At 41.7% G+C, this 25,351-nt stretch overlaps 1 long non-coding RNA gene across 4 annotated transcripts in view; it reads left to right on the plus strand.

Annotated features, from left to right (window-relative positions):
* Positions 1-25,351, plus strand: part of LOC139749021 (uncharacterized) — a 36,367-nt gene that overhangs the window by 7,735 nt on the left and 3,281 nt on the right. For all 4 annotated transcript variants that reach the window (XR_011712870.1, XR_011712867.1, XR_011712868.1 and 1 more), the window contains exon 2: positions 24,939-25,077. This is a non-coding gene — a long non-coding RNA (uncharacterized lncRNA). The remainder of the gene's footprint in view (positions 1-24,938; positions 25,078-25,351) is intronic.

A 25,351-nucleotide genomic window follows, 5' to 3' on the forward strand; every position in this document is an offset into this window, starting at 1 on the left:
ATGAGGCTGTTGAATGTAGCATTTGGGATGTCAAAAACGTTTCAAAATCTGCAACCAGGAAAGAAGTAGATCTAGCCTTGGCATGCTGGGAAAATAGTGATAGTACTAATTAGCACAACCACTCTTCGTCATATTGAAATGTATTCAACTATAACATTCACGGTAAGGCAAGGATTGGATAGACGACCAGATAGTGTTGCGGTTTGGTTAAGATTAGGTGCTAGTTACGCTTTTCCTTCATTGGGAGTGTAGATTACGTGAACTGTTAAGTGTGTGGGTACAGATATATGGATGTAGTCTAGATTATTTCATCTTAAATGCGAGTTGATTATGAATTATCCAGGTCAAAGAGATGGAACATCTTTATTGAACGAATGCTGTCCGTCGTCTTCTGTTCCTGAAAGAAAAGAAAACGGCCATATGGAATATTCTTATTATTTCTCCGAGATTAAAAAAAATGCTAAACTGTATTAAAGTACAGGTGAATTGCAGTGCTAAGTGTAGTCAATAAAAATGAGCATCTGTCTCTTGATCAGGTGTCGAGTGTTCAGTAGAGTAAAAAGTATTGGTCTGGCAGAGACACGCACACAGGTTGTAAACATAGTGAGAGAGCGAGTGGCTTTAGAATTATCCTTTTACACTAAAGGCAACGAGGACAGTACGGTTGTTGAATGTGGCTTTGACGACCATAATGATCCTGGTAGTTGATAGGCCTTAAAAGGTCGATATACCAAACAGTGCTGACCCAGTTATCGCGCTAAACCTTCCATAACTGCACTACCGAGGCATCCGAAGTTGTTCAACTTCGTCACTTCTTTAACCTCGTAGCACAAGGGACGATTATGCAATGTCCTCTTGATACATCATCCTCAGATATGTGGATCGTAGAATGGAAGGACTTTCCCTCGGTACTACAGACAGGACTTGATTTAGGGGATTCGAAGAGCTGGTTAAGCAGACAAATACCAAATCCTCAAAGCTGAATGAATCGTAAAAAGCGCTCAGGTGACAGACTGTGAAACTGGAGACATGTACAGTGCCTGAGTACAGTGATCAGTACTGGTGTATAATTTTTCCAAACTAAGGACAGAATACATTTTGGATATTAATCTGAAAATGTTGTGTGTGTTCACCCCACACTAGACACTACTTTTCGTATCCAAATTATAGATGTAAAAATCTATAAACCTTTGTAGAAATCCTGTGGAATGACTATATTTCGTAATACCCTTACGTTACGATACCACAGCTAAATGCCATATCAGAACTGTTATCAAATGTGTTTCCGTCAAAAAAAAAATAGAAAATTACTCCAGCATGCGAAGGAAGCACCGCTGTCTAAGACGTTATGTAAAGAGCATGTAATCCCTGACCCTTGGTTGCAACAGTTGAGCGAAGATTGTTTGCCGTTGGTACTCCTGTATCTTCTCTCTCTCTCTCTCTCTCTCTCTCTCTCTCTCTCTCTCTCTCTCTCTATTTCGAAGTGTGGTCCCCAAAATTCTGTTCGCATCCACCGTCAGTGTGTAACTGTTCTGTGACTGACAAGAGGAAAAAAAATATATATTCCATGTAGCAAATACACTTTTGACCACGCAGCAAAGATGGTATTGAACTCCTCTAAACTCCATGGAGGTTAACTGTTGATTCCATGACCTCCAGGTGACCGAAAGAATTTGCATCTGCTTGTTTGGGCGAATTTTGCTTGGGGTTAGGCTCTGTGGAAAATGAAGATGAGTCGTCAGAGAAGCAAACACCTTTGTTATACAGAAACCTGTAGGCTCCCTCGCCATATATATATATGTATGTATATATATATGGCCAGCAAGAGCTGGTTGATTCTGAATTAGCAGTCATATTCTGTGCAACATGCTCGAGAGATCTCCTGCCTAGATACACACACACACACACACACACTACATACATATGAAAATATTTAAATCCGAAGATCAATTACACATGACATCACGGTAATCCACACGCACGAACGATTACCACGAGAGACAATATAGCATTTTAAAGAGGCTGTAACCTGCAGCAGGTGGCGGACAATAACAAACCCTGGGCCATGTCTGGTCGCCGCTTCCCTCTTGCCTTCTGGACACATACCAAATACCTCGCTTAGGGTGAGATATTCCTCGCCATCAAGACTATTACAGCCTCCGTCCCAAAATTGCTCGGGTGTCGAGGCTGGCCAACTAAAACCTACGGGGAAAACGGCTTGTAATTGTCGGAGGGAGATGTGCTGGTCACGCTGGGAGGCGATGTGTTTCATGCGTCAATGAGGGGAAGATGGTGCAACCAGTTGGTCCTCACCAGCTCAGCCTCCACTGGTTCTGGAGATGCGTTGGCTGTGTCTGGTGAGATGGTTCCTTCCTTCCTTCCTTCCTCCCACCCCGTCATCCTGCCTTCCTTTCCCCACTAGGACACAATCTTCTGTCTCTGTCCCCCATCTCCTTGCACGCCCACGTGCATCCACTTGCATCCATACATGCCACTCTTGACCTCACTTGCCACACTTACTCTTGTCTGTGTACGTATTATACCCATGTACATTCTCATGCTGTCTGCATCTACCTACAGCGCCTACTACCTCTCCATCTACAGCATAGACTTCCTCCTCCTACCCACCTACAGCATATATTATCTCCACCTACCTCCCTCCCACCAACAGCATCACCCACTGCCTCCCTCTACCACTTGCCCACCTATACTCCAGGCGCAGCACCCTTGCCGCTCAACAACACCTCGTTTGCGTCAGCGCGAAGTCGAGCCCCCTTAGATATAAGTCATCATCGGGAGTTATAGAGCGAGTGGGAGGCTGTAGGAATGGTTGGACGGATTTCCTCTTATGCTGGATGAGGGAAGAGCTCAGGGAGAAGGGCCGAGGAAGGCACACGGAAGCGAGGGATGAAGGGGTTGAGGATACAAAGGTCAGGTTATCAGCTTTCTCTGGCGGTGTGGTAGCCTTTGTCTGCAGCCTGGTTTAAGTGCAAGCATTTTCTTTGATATCCGAGACACAAACTGATAATTTGAAGTATAAGAAAGATATATCATTCCGCCTTGACATGAAACTTTATATGTATGAGGTATGAGGAGACGTTGTCATTACACTTGTGTATTGAAATTTTACGAAATTGGTATCCAGATTTTGCACACATAAGTACGCACGCATGGTTGAAGCAGACAGCGTGCATAGATTCAAGAAGTTGTACGAGAGTAGAGAATGTTCAAGTGATGGGGCCTCACGAGTGTAAAACTCCCTTTCCGTTCAGTACAAATAGGTAGTGGCAAATAAGTAATCGCTCGCACACTCGAGCGTAAGCCTCTAACCGTAACACGCAAATAGTGACCCCCCCCCCCCCCCCCCATCACCACCACACACACAAGGCTAGTCTCTGAAAAACACAAACCTTAAAAGAATATGTCTTTCAATTGTTTGCTCATACACTGGCTGGATTATAGTCCAACTCTTCAAAGAATCTTTCGAAACTGGACCCATAGATTTGCTTGATTCTCCTGCAAGTGCGTATCCATATATACGCACATGTTCTCCGTGAGTGCATGACCCTCTCTCTATAGTTGAGGTTGCAAATGAAGTCTCTCTCTCTCTCTCTGCCGCCAGGAATCAATATTTCGAGGTAAACGTTAAGCTGGCTGATACCAGTCAATCAACGGAGAGAGGGGTGAGCGACCATCCATTGTTCCAGTCTAACGGCCGATCCTCTGACTGACTGGCAGAATTAATTGAGTATACAGGGAAGATTTGCACCATGTCAGAAGCATTTGGTAATACTGTGAAGGCTTGTGTTCTCTGTTCCTGATGGACTGGTGTGTGTGTGTATATATATATTACAAAATCGAAACATGCATGGGACTTCATAAATGCAGAAACACGACCAGGAAAACTTGACATCCAATCGTCTTACGGACTTAGTAGTGCATATAAGGGCAACTTGTCCCTTGCCTTTAGCAATTCGTCTGAAGTCCTTAAAAACTATCCATAAGGGACACCTCCTCTCTTAACCTTAAGAGCAAGTCCGGTAGGAGAAGTAGGAATCGGACACCATCATGAACCCCCCCCTCCCCACAAAAGCGTCAGTAGGTACAGTGTTGACTCGACTCCAGGTGAATGTGGCAGATGGGTAAAGCAGGAAGTCATTTCCCGGTTGTGTAATGTTGCACGTAGAATCTTTTCTCGCAGAATCCCTGGCGCTTGTTGTGGCTGCCCTGCCACCGTCCTATTTCCTTTGCCCATTGTTCCTAAGCCGCTCCCGGGAGGATGCAGACTGCATTATATATATATATATATATATATATATATATACATGTCATCCTTATGTGAACCAGCTTTGCGCCTACCTCAATGCATTTGACCACGCCCAGAGCATTACGGTACGAGCCTTGGCTTACGATGGCCCCTTTTGACACACTCGTCAGAGACCACGCCATTTATTGCCCATGGGTCGTAATGTCGTGGTGAAGGGGTCGTACCACTGTGCTCGTGATGTCGTGGTGAAGGGGTCGTATTGTTGTGCTCGTAATGTTGTGGTGAAGGGGTCGCACCGTCTTGTTTAAAAGTAAAGTGTTTTTCAAATGGTTTCTATCTCGACGGCGTATTCACGTGGTTTCGTCTTCCACAGAAGATCTCGGTGTGGTCTTTGGCGCGCTACGAAATCAAAGCTGGTAGAGGTGTCTTAATGGAGTCTTGATCCTATTCTATGTCTTGTATGTTTATGGAGTCTTAATCCTATTCTATGTCTTGCATGTTTATGGAGTCTTGATCCTATTCTATGTCTTGTATGTTTATGGAGTCTTGATCCTATTCTATGTCTTGTATGTTTATGGAGTCTTAATCCTATTCTATGTCTTGCATGTTTATTCAAAGACAAATTTCGTTACGATCATTTTTTTTTTTTTTCATAACAAGTGAATTGATTCATTTCATTTTTAACCTTGGTCTTTGAAACGTAGCAGGCAGTTCGTTGAAGGACAATTGGAAATGCGTAACACATAGGGTTTAACGAGAGGTTCAAGACAAGAGGGGGGGCTTACCAGACCATGTGAGAGGGATCTTTAGGTCAGCGTTCATTGTTCTTGATGGTATGGGATCAGGAATGTAACAGGTAAAGGCGGGAAAGTTGAATGTGGAGGTATTAAGGAATGACGGTAAAATACCGTACCTCTAAGACTTTGAAGATGAAATAGGTCATCACTGCAAACATATTCAAACACCTCCATGGCGAGTGACAATGTTGGAGTCCGTAGTGTATTTGAGTGACATCCACAAAGTAATTATACTTATAAGTATATACTTACGACTATAATGACATGAAGACCTACAGAATCGGATGATTACTATGAACCTAGATTACTCTTCATGTAAATGATACTTAGAACAACGTCACATGCCATTGGTACACAAGACTCTCGCACTTCTTCAAGTCTTGGGATCAACACATCCGCCAATCACTGCAGAGAGAGTTCTTGCCGCATCGAGCTACAAGCTTATAAAGATTTCTTGGAACTTTACTTCGCGTGGACACTTTACTCATCCGTCTTTGGTCCCCGGTGAAGAAAGTCTCCGGCTTCGCCGTGCATTCATTTACCGCAGGTAATTGAAGACGCGGCCGAACTGGAGGCCCAAGTTCGTGATTCTTTTTTTTATATACTCCTTCTTCGCCACGATTCGAGTCTCGGGTAATGAAGAAGTGGATCATCTTTTTCTCCTCTCATAAGCTTGGATATATTTTTTTTTTCACTCTGGTTTAAGATAATTGTATATGCTCTGCGTAATTACGAAAGTATTAAAAGTCTGGAGTCTGTTGTGTTAATTTCAACTCTTCTTCTTTATACCGTATTTCTTTTTTTTTTTTTTTTGAGATGGACTGTCTGCTTCAGACAACACTACCCACGTAATCATTCGCTGATATACGTGGAAATAAAGAATATGATCTTCTCTGTATTTAGCTCGTATTTTGACGTCTGTCAGCCGAGGCAAAAAAAAAACTCTTAACGTTCAATTCTGACGTGGATGTGTTAGTCGAGTTTGAGATCGTAAAAATGTAACTGTTGTTTTTTCTTTTTATCTCCCTATACCCATCGAAGACCATTTACAGTGTACATTATTTACTAAAAGGTCCAGAAAAGTATCGACTCGGTATAGTAACGCCTGTAATTGATGAGTAATTGACAATTACAAACGCTCTGACGAATGTTTCAGGCTTCTACCAAATTTTCAAGTAATTAAACTCGACTACCAGGAGCCATTAATCCTACACTCTGCCTCCTTTTCTAGAAACTACGTCTTCAACATACTCTGTGAAAATAATTTGCATTATCTTTAAAGAATAACTCGTGACGATGAAAAAAGCTAATTTATTGCCACCTTTAAAAGACCCAACCCTTAGACTATGAGCGCCACCATTCAGCACATACGTACAAGCGGCTTGACTCTCCACGGACTTGACTGCCAAGGAAACACAGGTTCTTAAGTATGTATCTGCACCAGCCAATAGTAGAGTTAATAACTCTACACGGAGATCTCGCAGGCTATCACACACAGTCGGGGGCAAATCGTGTGGTTACCTATGACCGTGGATGGGAAAGAGGACATCTAAAATATATGCTGATTCTGAAGAAACTCTCTTGACTTTGCTTTCTGAGAGAGAGAGAGAGAGAGGTACCGAAGGTCAGATCAACAGAGTATGAACCTTCCAGCAACTGTTTCCAGTGGTTTCAGTCAGCCCCCGTCCTCCTCTTCTCGCATCACCAGGGACGACCAAACTAATTTTCCAGGAAGGTGGAATAGCAAAGGGCAGACCGAGCAGCGTGCAGCCTGGAAATCGCAACAATTGTTGGCTTTTAACAGCTACCTGCTCATGTTAGTGGGTTTGGCCTGGTGCTTAACCATAGTCGCACACTTACACCGAGAGACAGAGGAACACACACACACACACATATATATATATATATATATATATATATATATATATATATATATATATATATATATATATATATATATATATATATATATATATGTGTGTGTGTTTGTATTCATAATTGCCTCAGGACCAATCTTCTATGAGACCAGGTTTTACCCATGACATTTCTCAAGGCTACTTACCCCAACGCTACACTACTTCGCAGGGAAATGTAGGCTCCTTTCGAGTGAAAAGTTCCTTGTCGAGACTGTATCTCAGTGACACAGCCTTGCCAAAGATGACGTGGTGTTGCCCCGAACAAGGGTATCCAGGAAACGCCTCTATTGACAGAACGTTATATATATATATATATATATATATATATATATATATATATATATATATATATATATAAAGTTCTGTCAATCTTCTGGACTCGAATTAACTGCATGAAACCTTCTAAAAGTGGAGTCGTCCTCTGTGATGATCTTTTCAAAGACCACAGCTCCTAATCATCCCCAGCTTGGAAATCTCCAACATGGGAAGGAGGAGGAAAAAAAGAAAAAAAAAACTTGCCCAGAACTCGTAATTTGTGGACTGGGAAGGAGAGAGAGAGAGAGAGAGAGTCGCCAATACGTTTCCAATTACTCGCCCAGAGATGGTGGTCGCGATAGATGGGTGGTGGAGCTGGTGCGCCATCATCAGGTTCCCTCCTCTTGTTTTTCTTTTGTTCCTCTCGTTTCTTCGTTAATCTCTATCTCCCATTTTCTCTCTCTATCTCCCTCGTTATTTTCTTTTTGTAGCCCTGCCATTTAGGCTGTATCATATGTACTTGTAAGCAAGTTGGTTGGTTTTTCTTTGTTTCATCGCCTTTCCAAACCCCTTCCAACAGCATCTTTCTGCTTCCCTTTCTGCCTCTTCTCTATTCTTATTTTTTTCCTTTTAATCCTCCTCTGCAGGTCTGTCCTTAACGTACAGACTCCCCTCTCTCTCCCCTCCTTGTCCCTTCCTCCTATTTCTTTCTTTGTTCGTATATTCTTCCTCCTGCCTCGGTTCCTCTTCCTCCACCTTGCGTCTCTCCCTTCACCCAAGCTGATTTTGCTTATCCTCCTTCGAGTCTTTCTGCAACCCACCTGCTCGCCACAGTAGGGGGAGGAGGGGGACCAGAGAGAGAGAGAGAGAGAATCCTGCTCAATTACATGGTGGATAAACTGTCGATTTGTGGGAAACGATGAAAGCCAGGTAAAAGGTAATTAGGACTGAGAATATGATGAGGGAAAAAAAAGGAAGGAACCACGTAAGTGATATGGAGAATGGTGGTTATCTGAGGGTCGGTTTGAAATGGTCAAATGAAACCTAGAGAGGGTGGTATGTTAAGGTTAAAGATAATTAAGGTAATTAGTGTCTAGTATAACCAACTATGGATTAAATGTGTTGTGGTGTGTGTGTGTGTGTGTGTGTGTGTATATATATATACAATATATATGAATTATGCATGTATAAGTAAAACCGTAATTGAGGAAGGAGGGGAAAAAAGAGAAGGGTCCTTCCATAAACACATCAGTAAATGAGTTTGATGAGGAAAAAAAAAGAAACTTCATATTCTGCCAGGTAAAGAGAGTCAAAGAGGCCAACCTTCAACCATCTTCCCTTTCAACCTTTGATGAGGCATCTGGTATTGCTTTTAGTCTTAATGAGACTTATCTGCGTCATAGCAGAGTCCAACAACCCCCCAACCCCGACCCGTCTCCCACAACCCCCCACAACTTCTGCCCTGCGATGAACTCTCCAAATGTTTTTCCGGGCGCCTGTTTGGTGATATCAGTGTGGGAGGACGAAGATAGTGGGGGGAGACACTGTCTTATCTCTTTGCTGGCAAGAAACTGAGGATGACGATCCTCAGAAGATATTAATTCTGAAATGTATACATTTCAGTAAGGTCAGATATATATATATATATATATAGAGAGAGAGAGAGAGAGAGAATTTTTATTTTCGTATTTCCTCTCGAAAAATATGGACTAATTCCCGGTTTAATAATCCAGAAGACTTGGGGAGATTTCCATCGCTTCCTTTCACGTGAGCTGGAAGGCTTGTACGAGCGAGAGGCACTGCGGTGCTCATTCTGAGGCAGAACTGCTGTACATCTTCGATGGGAAGGATGTATAACGACTCGTTAGTCACCACGAAGGTTTTGTTTGGTCATCGCATTTGCCTGCGTGGCTACAATACACCGGAGATTCTCACGATTTCAGACAAGCTAAGATAATTGTCTTTGAGTAATTCAGCGGATTCGTTCTGGAATGCTGTATTTTGCCCTGTTATTAACGTCGACCTCATTAATCAACTTTAGGAACTGTTTATCGTCTTGGCCCGTCATCATGTGGGTGTGAAGTACTCGCTTCAACTGTCGATATCAAAGCCTCCTCAAAGGTGTTTACACACAACACACGTATACGTGTATATACCTTCCTTTCATACTTGTTCGCAGTTTACCGCGTCAGCGAGGTAGCGGCAGGAACAGGAGTTAGCACTTCGCTTACAGGAAGAAGTAACTAGTGAATGTTGTGTAGTGGATGTGGGAAACTATGTGTGGTTGCAAGGTCACTCCCATCTAGCATGATAGCATTGAGTGAGGGAGATTACAATATCCTGCACAGCAATTATATTTCCCACGGAAAACTTTTTTCTTCACAAACGATGATAAACTGTACTTTTTTGTGGGAATCGAGGACTGTTAATGAATGTATCTAACGCACGGAAAAAACTTTTTTTTTTTTTTTACTTTCGTTTTGGGATGAGCTTCGTCCTCCATTGTTATGAGAACTGGTTCTGAATATCTATTAGTCATAATTGCCCCAGGACCCTGTTCTTGAAAGGGTCCCAGTGTTATAACAAGACCCCCTTTTGAGGGTACTTCTGTTCCTCCAAAGTTGCGCTACGTGCTCAACCAGGGAAATGATGAACTTTTGTAGTGAGTTCTTTGATAAGACTTCATCTTCGTCAACAGATGATGAAACGCCCTCGCCTAAGGTAACCTGTTCACTCGTGGTCTTACCCCAGGTAGGCGGAGTCCGACAGCACTAGAATATTTCTATGTATGAATTTACATATTTGGTGACGAGTGAAAAGAATTGGAAAACCCATAACTTCAAGGGTAGTAACATGAGCGAACAAGACCGCCTGGTGTATTGAGTCGCAGTTAATCCCCCGTCGTGTGTGTGTGTGCACTCTGCCCTCGTACATATTCAGCCTTCGTCCAACCCTGGATCATGACGAGGTGTTGAAGCCTGTCGGGAATCGTTCAATTGGACAAAACTCGCTGCCTGAGAAGCGTATGGATGGATCCACTAAACTGAAATGTCAAAGAAGGCGCAGATCATACCTTTTTCCCAAAGCTCTGGATGGGTATTGACTCGTTCATACTACTAAATTGCTCAATTAGACGTTTATTCTAATGTAAAAGACACAAGTATAACGAGTCTTATGGATCGAGACGTCCCGTTCTTAAGACCTGCGTACCATGGACAATGGCAGTGTCCTCCTGGGAGCAAGGGACAACAGTCCTTTGACGGCCACCAAGACGGATCATTTGGCTTATCGGCACAGCGCAGCCACGGGGGTCGAACGGGGCCTTTAGCGCTGAGAGGCTCCCAGGGTAGATCCAGCCGGCGTCATGGGAAGACCAACCCTGAGGGGGTCGTGTGCTATCTCGTGCTCTCCCCGTCACGTGTTTATCATCACCCAGGGTTTGGCTGCATGCCACCCGCTGGTACTGCATCGCTGCCATGCATGCTGGGAATGATTTATTTTCCCACTTGCTTTTTGACATTACTGATGTGTTTACCCCTCCTCCTGTTTTTCGTATCCTGCACGTTGCAAATTGTGTATATATATATATATATATATATATATATATATATATATATATATATATATAATGTCTCCTGCACTCCGTTTTCCAGCGATGTACCTTGTGAATTACGTATCTACTCTGTTTTATTCTGCATTGATACTATTTTTCTGCTCTGTAAGCTGCGATCTTTTTTTTACGTAATATTGAAGGAAGGAAAGGCTACATACGAAGAAATATATCACTGAGGCGGGGCTTTCGCGTAGTGCTCTCCGCTGGAAAGATCGTTAGGGAAGGTGGTCCCACCTCCGACCAATGGGAATATAGGAAGATATTCAGACTGGCTTCTTTGAAAGCGATCAGGTGGGCGGCAGACGCGGGCGTCTGATTAGCCGGGTATTAAAGAACAACGCCTGACAGAGCGATGTTCCTCATTTTTCTAATCTCTGCTGCCTTTTCCTTGGCACTTAACAGGGTCATCCTACAGCGTTGTGTAATGACCATTTGAAATGTCTTTCTATTCTTGAGGAGGTCGCTCCCCAGAGTCCCAACCACTTTCCTTTTCCTGAAGTATCTGGTTTTGTTCACATCGGTGACCAGTTGTGATCGTACTTCGTTGAGGAAATGATTCTCAAGGATCGCTTAAAAAAAAAAAATACTCCCCATTGAAGTTCGTCTTTATTTCTTAACAGGATAATCTTGACTCTGTTAAGACTCCATTTTTTTTCTCTATTTTTGATATGCGAAATTCTACGATTGTTTACTGCCGTTCAGAGAGCAACCGTACTTGCCTCCAAAACTACCAATAACTCTTTACTAAATCATGAATAAAGGAAGAAATATGGTTGAAGTAAAGTATCCATAGGAAAAAAAAAGTTTGACCCGAGACCATTCATCCGTCCACAGTGTTGTGCCAAAGATATATCACAATCCGATAAACTCTTTAATATAATTTCATAAAGTAGTCTTCACGGTAAAGCTTTGTTCATAACGCTTCTCCACAAAGGCGACGGAAGAGAAATGAAGGTATAAATGAATGAAAAAAAAATGAGGTATTTTAGCATCCAATCGTGTTTCAGAGGAAATCTAAATAAGGCGTGGAATTTATATATGTCTTACGAGATGGGTAAGAATAACCCGTCGTTGTCCAGGACACTGGCTGAAGCCACCACCTTTGCATATCTCGGAGTATCGCTGCTTCCTTCATGGAGCCAATAGAGTATGCAGGTCGGCATAAGTTATTTCGTAGCTGTGTTTTCAGAGCCACGCTGTATGTTAGTGAAGTTTAAATATCTTCGAACAACTCCTATACCTATATATATACAGGATTTTGCATTCTTATTCCTTGTCATATTGGTGGAGCGTCTGATTTATTCAAGCTTCGGTTTGTTTGTGGATCCACCAACTTGCACTTCGGAGTAAAGTTATTGCCTTCATTACGATCACTACAAACCTCTTGTTATCCGACAACACAATCCCTTAAAGGTCAATAAAGGTCTGGCAGGAGTGGTTGGTGAACAGCATTTACAAGTGACCGTCTTTTGTTTCTGTATACTACCCAAGGATTGCAAAGTCTGAGAGTCTTTCCTCTATACAAGTTAAGCTTATGTTAGCGACGGCGTTTATCGTGTTTCCTTCGTTACTCTCTTCTATAAGTAACTCAAGAATGTCTTATCCTTTTAGTGGATTTTGGATCATATTAATGCGTGAAATATATGCTGTAAATGTCGAAAACTCTCAAATAACACTAAAAGTTGTATTAATGAATAGAGACCTGTCGCTGTAAATTCATGATTCTTTTCGTTATTGTATACATCTTATAGGCAATATGTGGATGTTAGATACAGCTTTTAGTCTGTTCTTGGCGCCACCTCGCTGAAGCATGGGATAGCAGTGCTGAATCCTGTGGGGGTGAGGTGGCGCAGGGGATGGATGAAGACAAGCAAGTATGAATTTGCACGTGTGTGTATATGTATATGACAGTGTATGTATATGCGGACATGTTATGTATATGTGCGTGTATGGGTGCGTATGTGTATATGAGTGGATGGGCCATTCTTCTGTTTCCTGGTGCTAACTTGCTGACTCGGGGAAAGGCGATCATGAAAAATAAATGGATACAAGTAAAATATATAGCATGAACGCAGAAAAATCGGTGATGTGAGTGTTCTAAGTATCAGCTGATAACCTCGCTGATTCCAGATGTCTTAAAAAAAAAAAAACGGCTGAAGATAGAAAACTAAAGACCAACAACGTTAAAAAAAATGGTTTATCTCGCACACTTTTTCTCGTGATACTTTTACGGACAGACTCACCGTTGAAGAACCATGTTTGCTTCACCAGGCGTAGATTTCATCAAGGTTACAAGATAGACGATTACATTCTTCTTCCTCCTCCTCCCATTTGTTTTCTCTATCTCCTCCTGTATTTAATGACACCCCAGATTTCTCTAATGGACGTGTGATGATCATCTATATTTTCAAAATCGGACTTTTTTTCCTGGATTTCTCCTTAAAAGATAGTCTCGATTTTGTGATACTCTTTGAAGATGTCTTGTTTTCAACAGATCCCTAATTCAACCTCTTGCTTGTCACATCTTTCTTGGATATTCCATCATGCTAACCGAACGAATTAAGTCTTCGAAAATATGGGAAATCTATCTATTATGGACGAGTCCAGCCAGAGTGTGTTGCCTTCAAGGCTTATTTCAGATGTTGTCCCTCTCGATTAGATTTCTTCTTCGTTGCTACACTGGGCTGCAGTTTCTCTTTTTGATGAACTCGTACTTCAGTGAGCAATACAGGTAGTGGTCAAAGTTTTTTTTTTTTCACCCTCGTCTGCGAGGTAAAAATTTATGAAGGGAAAAGTTGAACAACTGCAAACTAGAGAGTGGGGAAAAAAATAAAAACTGTGGTCTCTTTCACCCATAAGGTTCATGGTTTTCATCCCAGCACTTTCCACCTATCTACCACTGCAGCCTTCATCTATCCTCCAACACACTCTACACCTTGGCATCATCTGCAAACTTTCTACCCAGAGTCTCGCCCACATGGGTTCGAATATTGGCCTCGGAGAAACTGTTAGACTGCAGTTCCCCAAGCTGTTCATCCTTCTCCCGGAGTTAGTCGATTAGTTGCATAGGTGGCCTGAGCATTATATATATATATATATATATATATATATATATATATATATATATATATATATATATATTTGTGTGTAAAGAGTACTGTAAGAAGCGAGTGCATATAGATACATCTATTGTGGTTGTCTTTATCTATAATCGTATGATTATACGAAAGCGCTTCATACATATATTTTTTCATTTCGTTAAATCGCCAAATGTAACTTTAATTTTCCTAGCGAAAAATTATATAAATGAAAAATAACAGTGGGCCTAAGACAAACCCCTAAGGCACGCCCATGGTCACCCTCACCCAATGGGAAAAGAAAAGCCTGTGGCGCGTCACTGCTACTCCCATTTCTTCTTTCTTTTGCCCATTGATCAGGCGTCGTCCACATGACTGACCACACTATATTCCCGTTCGTGCCGAGGTCGTCAACGACAGAGCATCAAGTTTATGGCTGGACGGTAATGGCTATGTTTTGCTGCGCATTTGCTAAAACTTCGTCCGTGGTGTAGCGTTTGGTAGCTGTGCCTCCTGGCGCTGCTTTCCTGCACTTCGGTAGCAAGGTGACCTGTGGAACCTAGTGACTTTAGAGGAGCAAACGAAACGCAGAAGCGAAGTCCGGAATCGAAACATAACAAATTATATCAAATTATACCAAAATGATGATAATCGTACATCGAACTTTTAAGAAGTACTCAATGTCTCTTAATAGAATTCTAACGGCTGGATGTGAGGAGGAGAACGAGTCGAAACAGTTTCGCTGCGTGAGTTGGTTGGTCAACAATGTGGATCATCTGAATCGTAACGAACAAGCTCAGTCGTGAGCACAACAAACACGACGCCGCGAGACAAATGAACATCATTCTGGGAGTGACTGTGGTCGAAGGATGTCTGTGAAGGATACATGGAACAGGGTTGTTCTAATCGCTCACATCCTGTACAAACGCAGTGAGGAAGAGACGAACACGGTGAGGTACAGACAACACACAGTAAGGAACAGACGAACACGGTGAGGTACAGACAACACACAGTAAGGAACAGACGAACACGGTGTGGTACAGACAGACTGAACAGACAGCTATTTAGACGCACTCGGTCCTCCGAACTCGAATCCCTTAAGGTCACTCGATCCGGTACAAGGAGAAGCCATCAAACTGCGAGAGTTCAAGGCTAGATCTAACCACTTCTGGTCCATTATCAACGAGGGCAGTACCTCGTTAACCCCTGCATTAAACAAAGAAGATATAACTATTTTATTTTTTCAACTTGATTGGCTGGGAGGATGTCAGATGGGTGTAAGGTCCGACGGAGGTGTTGAAATAATATCCAAAATCAGACTTTCGTATCATTTTTCCGCGAACACCTCTTGACTAACCTCTTGCACGCTACTTGCTACATCCTGCACCCCTACCTGTGACACCCTGGCACTCTGCTGGGGACATCGCCGTCATCTTGCATCGTACTGGTGCAGCAGGAGCAGCAGCACTACTGGCCAACCATCGACAACAATTGTCTCTTCGCAGATCAAACATAATTTCATTTTGGCAGTTCTGGTTCTCCCGAATCGCACCTTCGCCTGTGAGAGCTCAAAGCTGACGATATTCAATCGATATTGGATCCATCTACGTATACTTAAGCAGGGTAAACTATTACCTTGCCATCTGCAAGGGTATTGTAGAATATCCACGATAGAAAAGTTGGAGGCAGAAATATTTTACCTGTAAAAGTTTGCTGTTTTGGCTAGGTAAAGGTACATGCACCATATCCCATTTCAGGCGTACCATACCACTTTTCCTGGCATTATGTTTTAGCCGCATCATATATCCATGGTACATCGAACGCCTTATATCAGAGTCCCAGTGATTTTTGAGGGTGCAAACAGGATGAGTTTGATGTGTGAATCGATACATAAAGTAGTGTGTTTTGAGGGACGGGACGCGAGCTGACTGCATAATGGGTGTACACACACTCACACTGGTTATATATAGACAATGTGTAAGCTTCAGAATTGATGCTTGACACTTATCTGTTTTCGTCCTCTGCGTGGATTCTTTTTTTTTTTTGCATTAAGATACGCTACCTTAATGTGATGTCTGTTGACGGGATTGTGAGAAAGGATATGCTGTTCATGGTGTTTGAGGTGATGCTCTCTGCCTATGTTAGTGTCTGTTCTGACGTTTACAGTGTCGAATATGGCATACTTCATGAGACTTCTGTCTGTTCTCATGCTTGTCTGTGTGTCTTTTAGTGACATAATGGGTATATAAAGCCTCTTCTGGTGCTGTCTGTGTGGTTTAAGGACTATATCAGACGCTGTCTGTGTCGGTACAGACAGCGTGTGTTGGTGGCAGAATAAGGGAGGAGTGGGTCTGTCTGCCTTCTGTCTAGGCATTTGTGATATCAACCTTCCGAAGGACCTTGTTATACATTCAAGAGTTGTAAATTGTTATTCATTTTCTCGTATTTCATGACGCCAACCTATTTGCAATGTAAGATAGGTGGCGCTACGTCAATACACATCAAATATTCAGTGTCTCTGAGCAGTGTTCTATATAATAAATGATGGTCATCCGGTTAAAAAGGGGGTATCGTTACTGTCAATATCCTCTACCTTGCCAGCCAATATACGTGAATATTCAGTAGAATATCGATTCCCGTCTGTCGGACGCTTGGAATATTTCTCCGTTTTTTTTTGTCATTATCACATACAATTCTCACAGGATGATGTAATGCCCTTGAGAGATAAGTTAGGGGTTACTGTGGTATTTACAAATCATTTGTTTTTACACATCTGAAACTTAATGGCGTATACCAATCCCCTCACAACACCCGCCTTACCCCACAACAATATGAAACAATAACTGGCTGATGCTTCGTGAATTAACACACGAATGATAGACAATCGTACATTATTCTATCATTGCATTACGTGAGGCATGGAAACGTAAAGTGGAAATAGATGAAAGAAATATCATGATACAATTTTTGACAATGTGCAGTAATGCACAGATGTATTTGAGCATCATACAGCTGCATATAATTACTGGCTGTTGTATCGTTAGGAAACAGACGAGTGAAAGAAAATATCCAGACACACTCTTAATGATCAGTAATCCACATGGAGGATTATAAAAAAAGATACAAAACTGTATATAACCACAGGTTAATATGTCGTAACTCGAGAGACGAGAGGAATACAGTACTCCGATGCGATTTCAGTCGAAAAAGGAAGAGGAAAAAAAAAAGGAGATAAAAAAAACCGAGCGGAAGTGCTGCGTAATCCAGGAGCCATCATGCGTGAGCCCGCCCCGTCCATCTCCCGTGGATCATAATGGTGTTTACCAGCACTACCAACTCTGCCGAAAACAACCACAATGTTTACAACCTCAGACTTGAAAATGCGGAAAAAATTGATATATATATATATATATATATATATATATATATATAATATATATATAATATATATATATTGTGGTGCCAATTACTATATGTAAGTTATTTGAGAATGTAGTTCAGCTATCTTAGTTTAGCTATGATTTATATATATATATATATATATATATATATATATATATATATATATATATATATATATATATGTAAGATGCGTGGCCGCTTTTCTAGCCTCGGTGAGTTAACATCAGAAACTCAACCTTCCAAGAGAAATAATCCTCTTTCTCCTCCTCTTTGTTTATACTTTTAAACAGTGATAATACATGAGAGGTGAATTTGCGTCCACTGTTAGCTCTACCCTCTATCACATACAGGAGTGGGGCGGGGAGAGGGTATTCGTTTTCGCCTAACCCCCTCAAAAAAATTGCTCGATTATATCATTAATCTCGTATGCCTCTAAAATTTCGAGTCTGTTTCTTAAGGTGTCTTTCGTGGTTTTGGGTGACGCAATACATCATTCGGGTCTGTGCTAATTCAAGCCATTTATAGAAAGTACGTAGTTATTAGATTCATGAGGTCATTTGCGGAAATAATTAGACATTTTCCTCTTCAGAAATCCGTGTGATTCAGTAAACCGAAGCTCCAACGATGGTAGGAAGGGAAAAAAAAAAAAAAGAGCGAGAGAGACTTAAAGGTGATGAAACATTATCGGCAGTCTGTGTCCAATTCAGATAAATGAGTTACCTACCACAAACCTGCAGGTCCTAGTTGCTCTAGCCTTGGGGCCACAACCTGCAGGTCCTAGTCTCACTAACCTCTGGGCCAGATAGCCTACAGGTACTAGTTACATTAGCATTAGGGTGACCACAACCTGCTGGTCTAGTCACACTACCCCTGAGCTATGATCTGCTCGGCCTAGTTATGCTTGTCTTGAGTCCATAACCTGCAGGTCCTATTCATACTGGCCCTGGGAATACAGCCTGCAGGTCCTGGTCATATCTCAATAAAGAGTAAGCTGAACAGATCCCTCCATTATAAGTTCCATGGTCAAGTGTCGTAATTCAGTTAATGTATGATTATATCTGGTGCTAATTCCAAATGTATCAATCTATGCTGGATGATGTACACGATATATATGTACACACACACACACATATATATATATATATATATATATATATATATATACATACATACATACATATATCTTTTCTTTTAAACTATTCGCTATTTCCCGCGTTAGCGAGGTAGCGTTAAGAACAGAGGACTGGGCCTTTGTGGAATATCCTCACCTGGCCCCCCTTTGTTCCTTCTTTTGGGAAAAAAAAATAAAAAAATGAGAGGATTTCCAGCCTCCCGCTCCCTCCCCTTTTAGTCGCCTTCTACGACACGCAGGGAATACGTGGGAAGTATTCTTAATCCACTATCCCCAGGGATTATATATATATATATATATATATATATATATATATATATATATATATATCATAGATGAATCAAGAGAGACAATTTTCAAACTGCAAAAATAACTCTCGATTGGTCCCTTCACCGCACTCCATGGTCGAAAATGGGTCAATAATCCCTTTCATTGTTCTTATGATTTATGCTGCGAGGAGAATACACTCGTACTGTGGTGTTTCATGGCTACACGTCTGGTCTTATTTACAAAAGATATTACGAACCTGCCACGAACAAGAGAACCTTTAGGGTAGAGGTCAGCTTTGTGGAGAACTTGATGTTCCAATTAGAAAAATGGAGGGAACTCTTTTTCTTGCTCATACGGAAAACGAATGGAATTTCATTCGCTGATATGTCGTGCAGGCGGCTAGAAGGGAAACGATGCATAACCTCCCATGCAACATTCTAATGACGCTAATGTTCTCTCTTGTACTAGTGGCCGTGAACGACGCCCTCTGCAGTTGTGGCTAGGATACGAACATGTTGGTCTTGTGGCCATAACACGTCGATTTTGGGAGATCGAGTGCTAGGAAACTGAGGTACGGGGCGTTCGAAATCCCGCAGAGAGTGCCTGGATCAGAAACGGGTCGCTTGATTCAGTTGGTTCATGTCATAACCGGATGTGACCTCGGCTCAGAGACTGTCTTAAGTTGGAATAGGCCATGGCCTTGAAGTGAGCCCCTACTGATGTCCAGTTCAGACATCAAATATGTGAAAGTAATTCTATTACCAGAGAAGAAATATGGAGCTTCGGACACTGGGAGCTTGACCGAGGCTTCGAACAGAGGGAAGCTTGACCGAAAACTAACAAGGCTTCGAACAGTGGGAGACTTGACCAAAAACAACTTGCGAAGCTTCGTACTGAGGGCAGCCTGACAGATAGCGACACCTACGAAGCTTCGAACAGTGGGAAACCGAACCCATAACGTCACATATACAAGAGCGAACGTCACCGAATCATGGTCCTCGGGGTTGTTACAATACACACTTATCTTCATAGTCACTTATAACGACTTTAACAACCTAATTACATTTTTCCTTCCTTATCGAGGTAGCATCAGGAGTAAACGACCGAGCCCTAGAAAAAAAAAAAAAGAATCCTCGCTTGGCTCCTTTTGATCCCATTTCTAAAAGGTGATGGTACAGGAGGAGAGGATTTCCAGCCTCTTCTGACACTCGGTATAATACATATGTAGTAATCTTTCCTCCATATTCCCAGTAAACATACATAATCATCCACGCAAGCAAACCTCTCTGGCTGCACTTGGCCTTGTAGAGAAACCCCAAGAGCGTTATGCAGTCAAGCAATCAGCAGGCAAGGCACTTGTTCGGCTACACACTAGATACCGTGTATGACACACACACACACACACACACACACACTAGAAGAGCATTAAGAGACGGGAGAAAGAACAAGTCCTCCTACACGGGTATGAAAGTAGCTTCCCACACCTACTCATTTTTTTTTTTTTTTCGCGGTTGTATAAGCTACAACCACTTCAGCTGGACGTCATGTATAATCGCCTTGAGTAACGACACTCAACCCAACTTATCCCAGTCATTATCTTCCTCCCTCACCCACCCACTCAACGCACCCATTAAAGGGACAGGGCGAACGCCTCCTCACCACTCTCGCCAACACACTCTAGATAAAAAACCACTGGACTTGTTTATCACTATATACCTGAACTTTGCCCGTACACTGCCCTTCCTAGTCCCTTATTATCAAACTTTCTCTCGCACAGCGACAGGAATGCTTCCCTGGGTGTTTATGTTGTATGTAAAAATAATCCTGTTCGTAAATAATTAAAATGTATGTTCGCACGTACGTAGACGCTTACGTATTATGTATATACATATGTATGGATGTATGCATTATATATATACTTTATTATTTCCTACGATGGCGAGGTAGCGTCAGGAATAGTCGAAGGCAGGCAGCATCGTTCGCTCACATCAGTTCTACCGTGTCTAATGCATCGAAAATGTAGCTCCCTTATCCACATCCAGGCCCCACAGATCTTGATATGCTTCAGTCCGGACGTTTCACATGACCTGGTTCAGTCCACTGATAGCACGTCATTTCACTCCATCCCGCGCTCGCCGCTCATCCTCCTGCATGTCCTCTTTCCAATCACCCAAAACCCCCAAACTCCATCTCCAAATCGGTCCTTCCCCCCCTTAGTTTTTGACACGCATATCCTCCTCGCTAACCCCTTCCCACCCATCCCCTCCACATGTCTACTCCACCTCAGCACACTCTCATCTCCCTCAACCACACTCTCCCTACTACCACGCCTCTCTTCCACCCCTCTCTCACTCGCTCGATCAAATTACCACCACACCGTCTTGAAACATTTCTCTTCCAACACATCCATCCTCCTCCGTACATCCACAACCCATGCCCCATATTCTCACATTATTTGCAGGAACCATTACATCTTTTGAACATACTCAGCTCTGACCTCTGACCTCCACCCGGCTGTGGTTACACCGCGAGTGAAAGTCACCTTCGTCTTGGTCAAAACACTTTCAGGTCACGAGGAGTTGTACAGTCTCGATGAGGAACTTCACTCTCCAAAGGAGTCCATTATTTCCCCACTGCTGATCGAAGAACAACCTTTAAGCTACAGAAGACTTAAAAAAGAGGTCGTAGGACCGTAATATTAATCAAATTAATTATCCATAACGCTGAAACATTGATGGTGGCTCAGTTCGCTTGAATAATGTACAAGCCTGCTTAGATATGAATCCACAATTATCGGCCGTATTGTATACAATTAAAGTCGGCCTAAACTTCTGATTTCATGCGTTGCTAAATCGCATACATGGAGGAGTAGATAAGCCGTCGTCCAAACTGCCCAGTGGCGACGTATGTCGTTAATTTTGGACGCTGATAAACTGTAACTCTATCATCTATAAAAACTTGTGTTCGCTGGTACATATGTTTGCTGTAGGTGTTTGCTCATAAGTAAAGAAGAAAAACGATCTCGGTGATGTGCGAGGGCACGAATGTTCGCTCGAAGCGTTGCTTGTGTGATATTCGCTATGATGTGAGCCTGGCACATGCATTCGCCAGGAGTGTTCACCAAACTCAGCGCCTGCAACTCTGTTTTACGTGAGAATATTAGTCCATGCAAGGACTGCCACAACCTGTGGTTTGATCGACCTTCTGGCTCCGGTGACGTTGTGCTGATGAATATTTCGCTAATGCCACGCAATCGGGTTACTTTCGCCCTCGACAGTGTCTTATTGGCCAGAGGAATTATATACATTTGTATGTATAATGGAGTCTAGTATGTCATTGCAAGGAATGGAATTCATACAAAGACGACGAACTCGCACAGCGAATACGTTCATATGCAGAATCATATATTTTTTTAACGCAAGTTTTGCCAAGACTAAACTTGTTCCATTATTTTCGTATCATGGGGAAATGTAGTTCAAAAGATTCCTAATAGAATTTATATGTTCGTACATTATACCTTTAAATATATTGATTGCCGGTAAAAGTAATGGTCTGAATGTATATATAAAGGTCTTTTCATTATCCTTACGATTCGGTATATCTTTATTTTTCATCATAATTCCAGTCCGATAGTTTTAAGAGTCTGACTTTAGCGTCAGGATGGAACAGATGAGCATCTGTATTAAGGATACCATTAGGGAATAAAACCAGACATTCACTCTTGAGATATTCATATTTCAAGCTACGAAAAGATTTAAGATGAGTTTCTTGTTTGGTTATTTGATACGTAGCCTCATAGACAGGAAGGGTTAAGGCACTCATCATATAACCACCTTCTTCATCATGAGATTATTCAAGTTAATTCTGAGACGCCGAAACGCACAATCTCACTCTTGAATTCGGAGGCTTATATGAGCACATCTAATTGGAAATCGTCGAGAAGCAAATTGGTGACAATTCTGACCTGAAAGGATAGTAAAAAAAAAAGTCGAAAATGCTGAGATCTCGTCGCAATGAGTGAAATTTCTCGTATACATACATCTTTTCAAAGTTTATAAGAACGAGAGAGAGAGATTAGAACTAAGATGTAAAGACACATACTTAAGAAAAAAAAAGAGGGGGGGAGGGTGTCGTGGAATTGCATTGTTATCCCAACTTGTACAAAACTAGTTAATAAAAGGTAAATATTCCAGGACAGACTACACCAATCGTGGAAAGTCGTTTACCACAGTATTTATCACCTGAGGCAAAAGAGCTGTGGGGATGTTAGAAAAAAAAAAAAAACTTTGATGGTATTTTTATTTCCACGTGTGACTTGGCTAAGTAATTGCTGTATGTTAGTTAGTATTGATAGTAGTATCATTGCGAGTATTATCATTACTATCATTGTTGTAATTCATGGTATCATCATTAATTTTAGTAGTATAAAGTTGAAGATCAATCTCAGTCCATGTATTTCCACAGACACAAATGGCTTTGTCGAGACAGAGAATCTCATATTTTTCATCAAACCTAAAATATTTGGAAATGATTCCCGTTCGTTACATATTAACTGCTATTACATTATTATGTGAAATACCTCCATACATTTTGAACACTTTCACGTAAATCCATGAGAGAGAGAGAGAGAGAGAGAGAGAGAGAGAGAGAGAGAGAGAGAGAGAGAGAGAATTTTTTCAGGCTTAAAGCTAAATTACTTAACCAGTATTTAGAAAATGCTTTTATGAGTTGATGAAATGGCAACAACCAATGACGCAATCCTGATTATATATATATATATATATATATATATACCTGGGGATAGAGAATTCTTCCCACGTAGAAGGCGACTAAAAGGGGAGGGAGCGGGGAGCTGGAAATCTTCCCCTCCCGTTTTTTAATTTTCCAAAAGAAGAAACAGAGAACGGGGCCAAGTGAGGATATGTCCTCTCGGCTCAGTCCTCTGTTCTTAGCGCTACCTCGCTAACGCGTGAAATGGCAAATATATATATATATATATATATATATATATATATATATATATATATAATATGTGTGTGTGTACGCGCGTGTATGCTGAATTATCCTTGTATTGCATGACCAATTCAAAATATCTCTACACCTGGCATGTTTAATCATGAAGGCTTTACATACACACATTCGACACTGTATTCCGAAAACAGTTCTGTGCCACATCGTTTAGTTCTATGTCGCATCGTTTCAAAACTCTGGATGGTTATTTCTGAATCGGGCGTCCCATAAAGAATGTGTATATCATATTATATTGCTTAACAGATAAATGACACTGTTTCAAGAATTTTGACACACGTCAACTATACAAGGAACTCTAGTATCATTCGAAGAAATGATTGAAGTTTTTCGTTTTGACTTGATAAGCATATTGCAAAGGACTTGCCTCTTTAGTATGCAAATTTTCCCCGTATATGTATTTGTTTAGATAGGATGCTCGTCCACTTGTAAGGGAAATAATCTATCAAAAATTCATACCTTGACAAAATTGCTCCATAATTTCACATGAGACTTGTCACATTTTTTCCTCCCTGTATTTTCTGTGGATTTAGATCATTGGTTCTTACTACCTGACCCGGCTAGATTATGATAAGAAGCCTCGTATGACCCGGTGGCTCTCTTCCTAACCCTCGAAAGCCAAGCCTAGGGTGAGGTGGGGGGAGGGGGCGAAATTGGACACTGGATCGAAGGTTTTCAGGTCTGGATGGACCGCTGACTGGAATGATGAAGATGATCTCTCCTCTCGTTATTGGAAACTGGAATTAACAAATAGTAATCATCAGTTGCCGTCGGTATAACCATTATATTTTGTAATGTGTTTTGTCCTCTGAGTCTGAACTGCTTCGTATTTCAATTTTCATAGGAGATGATAAGAGATAATGATTTGGTAAAGTATTCAAACTATATCTTCATATTTGCAAAATCAATGCAAAATACTTAACCATCTACTTGAAATAATGGTGATGATAATGCTGATAAAGTTAATTATAATGACATAAAAGTAACGATAATGATTCATCCATCTGAAAATTTTAAGTTCGTTCAATGATCCCATAGTTTCCCCTTTATGTTCTTCACTGTGTCAAGCTCCTTGTCGAATACTGAACTCTATTTCAATACCCAAATCGTCTCTACAACACCATCACAAACATTATTGTCGTACTTGACTTGGTCCTTTGCCTGCTTATGTTCTATTTTAGGCCTTGGCCTACACGAGATCGATTCTCCTCGCTGAATCTTCGATAGCCACAGTATCTGGGGGTTCGAAGAGTGTACAAGGTGGACGAGGAGATGCGTGGTCACCAAAGATACTGATCAAGTCCTGCACTGAAGTATGTGGTAAGTGAGCGCTTTCCACCTCGAAGTAGTTCTTTATAGGATGCAGCTCGAGGCTCGAGCCGTCAGCATAGCCATGTAGTGAAGGAAACGCAAGTCTTCATGTCTTTGGACGTCCTTGGCTCGTATTATTGTATTTTCTAAGAGTACTCAAATTCCACATGATTCATGAGCCGAGCATACTGCTCCGTTCTTTATCTTTCTGGTTCTAAATGCCTTGAAATCACCTATATCCAGTAATATCTTTTACGTTCTTCAACGCTTAATGTTTTCCATT

The sequence above is a fragment of the Panulirus ornatus genome, chromosome 6, assembly GCF_036320965.1.
Source record: "Panulirus ornatus isolate Po-2019 chromosome 6, ASM3632096v1, whole genome shotgun sequence".
Taxonomy (NCBI): Eukaryota; Metazoa; Arthropoda; class Malacostraca; order Decapoda; family Palinuridae; genus Panulirus; species Panulirus ornatus.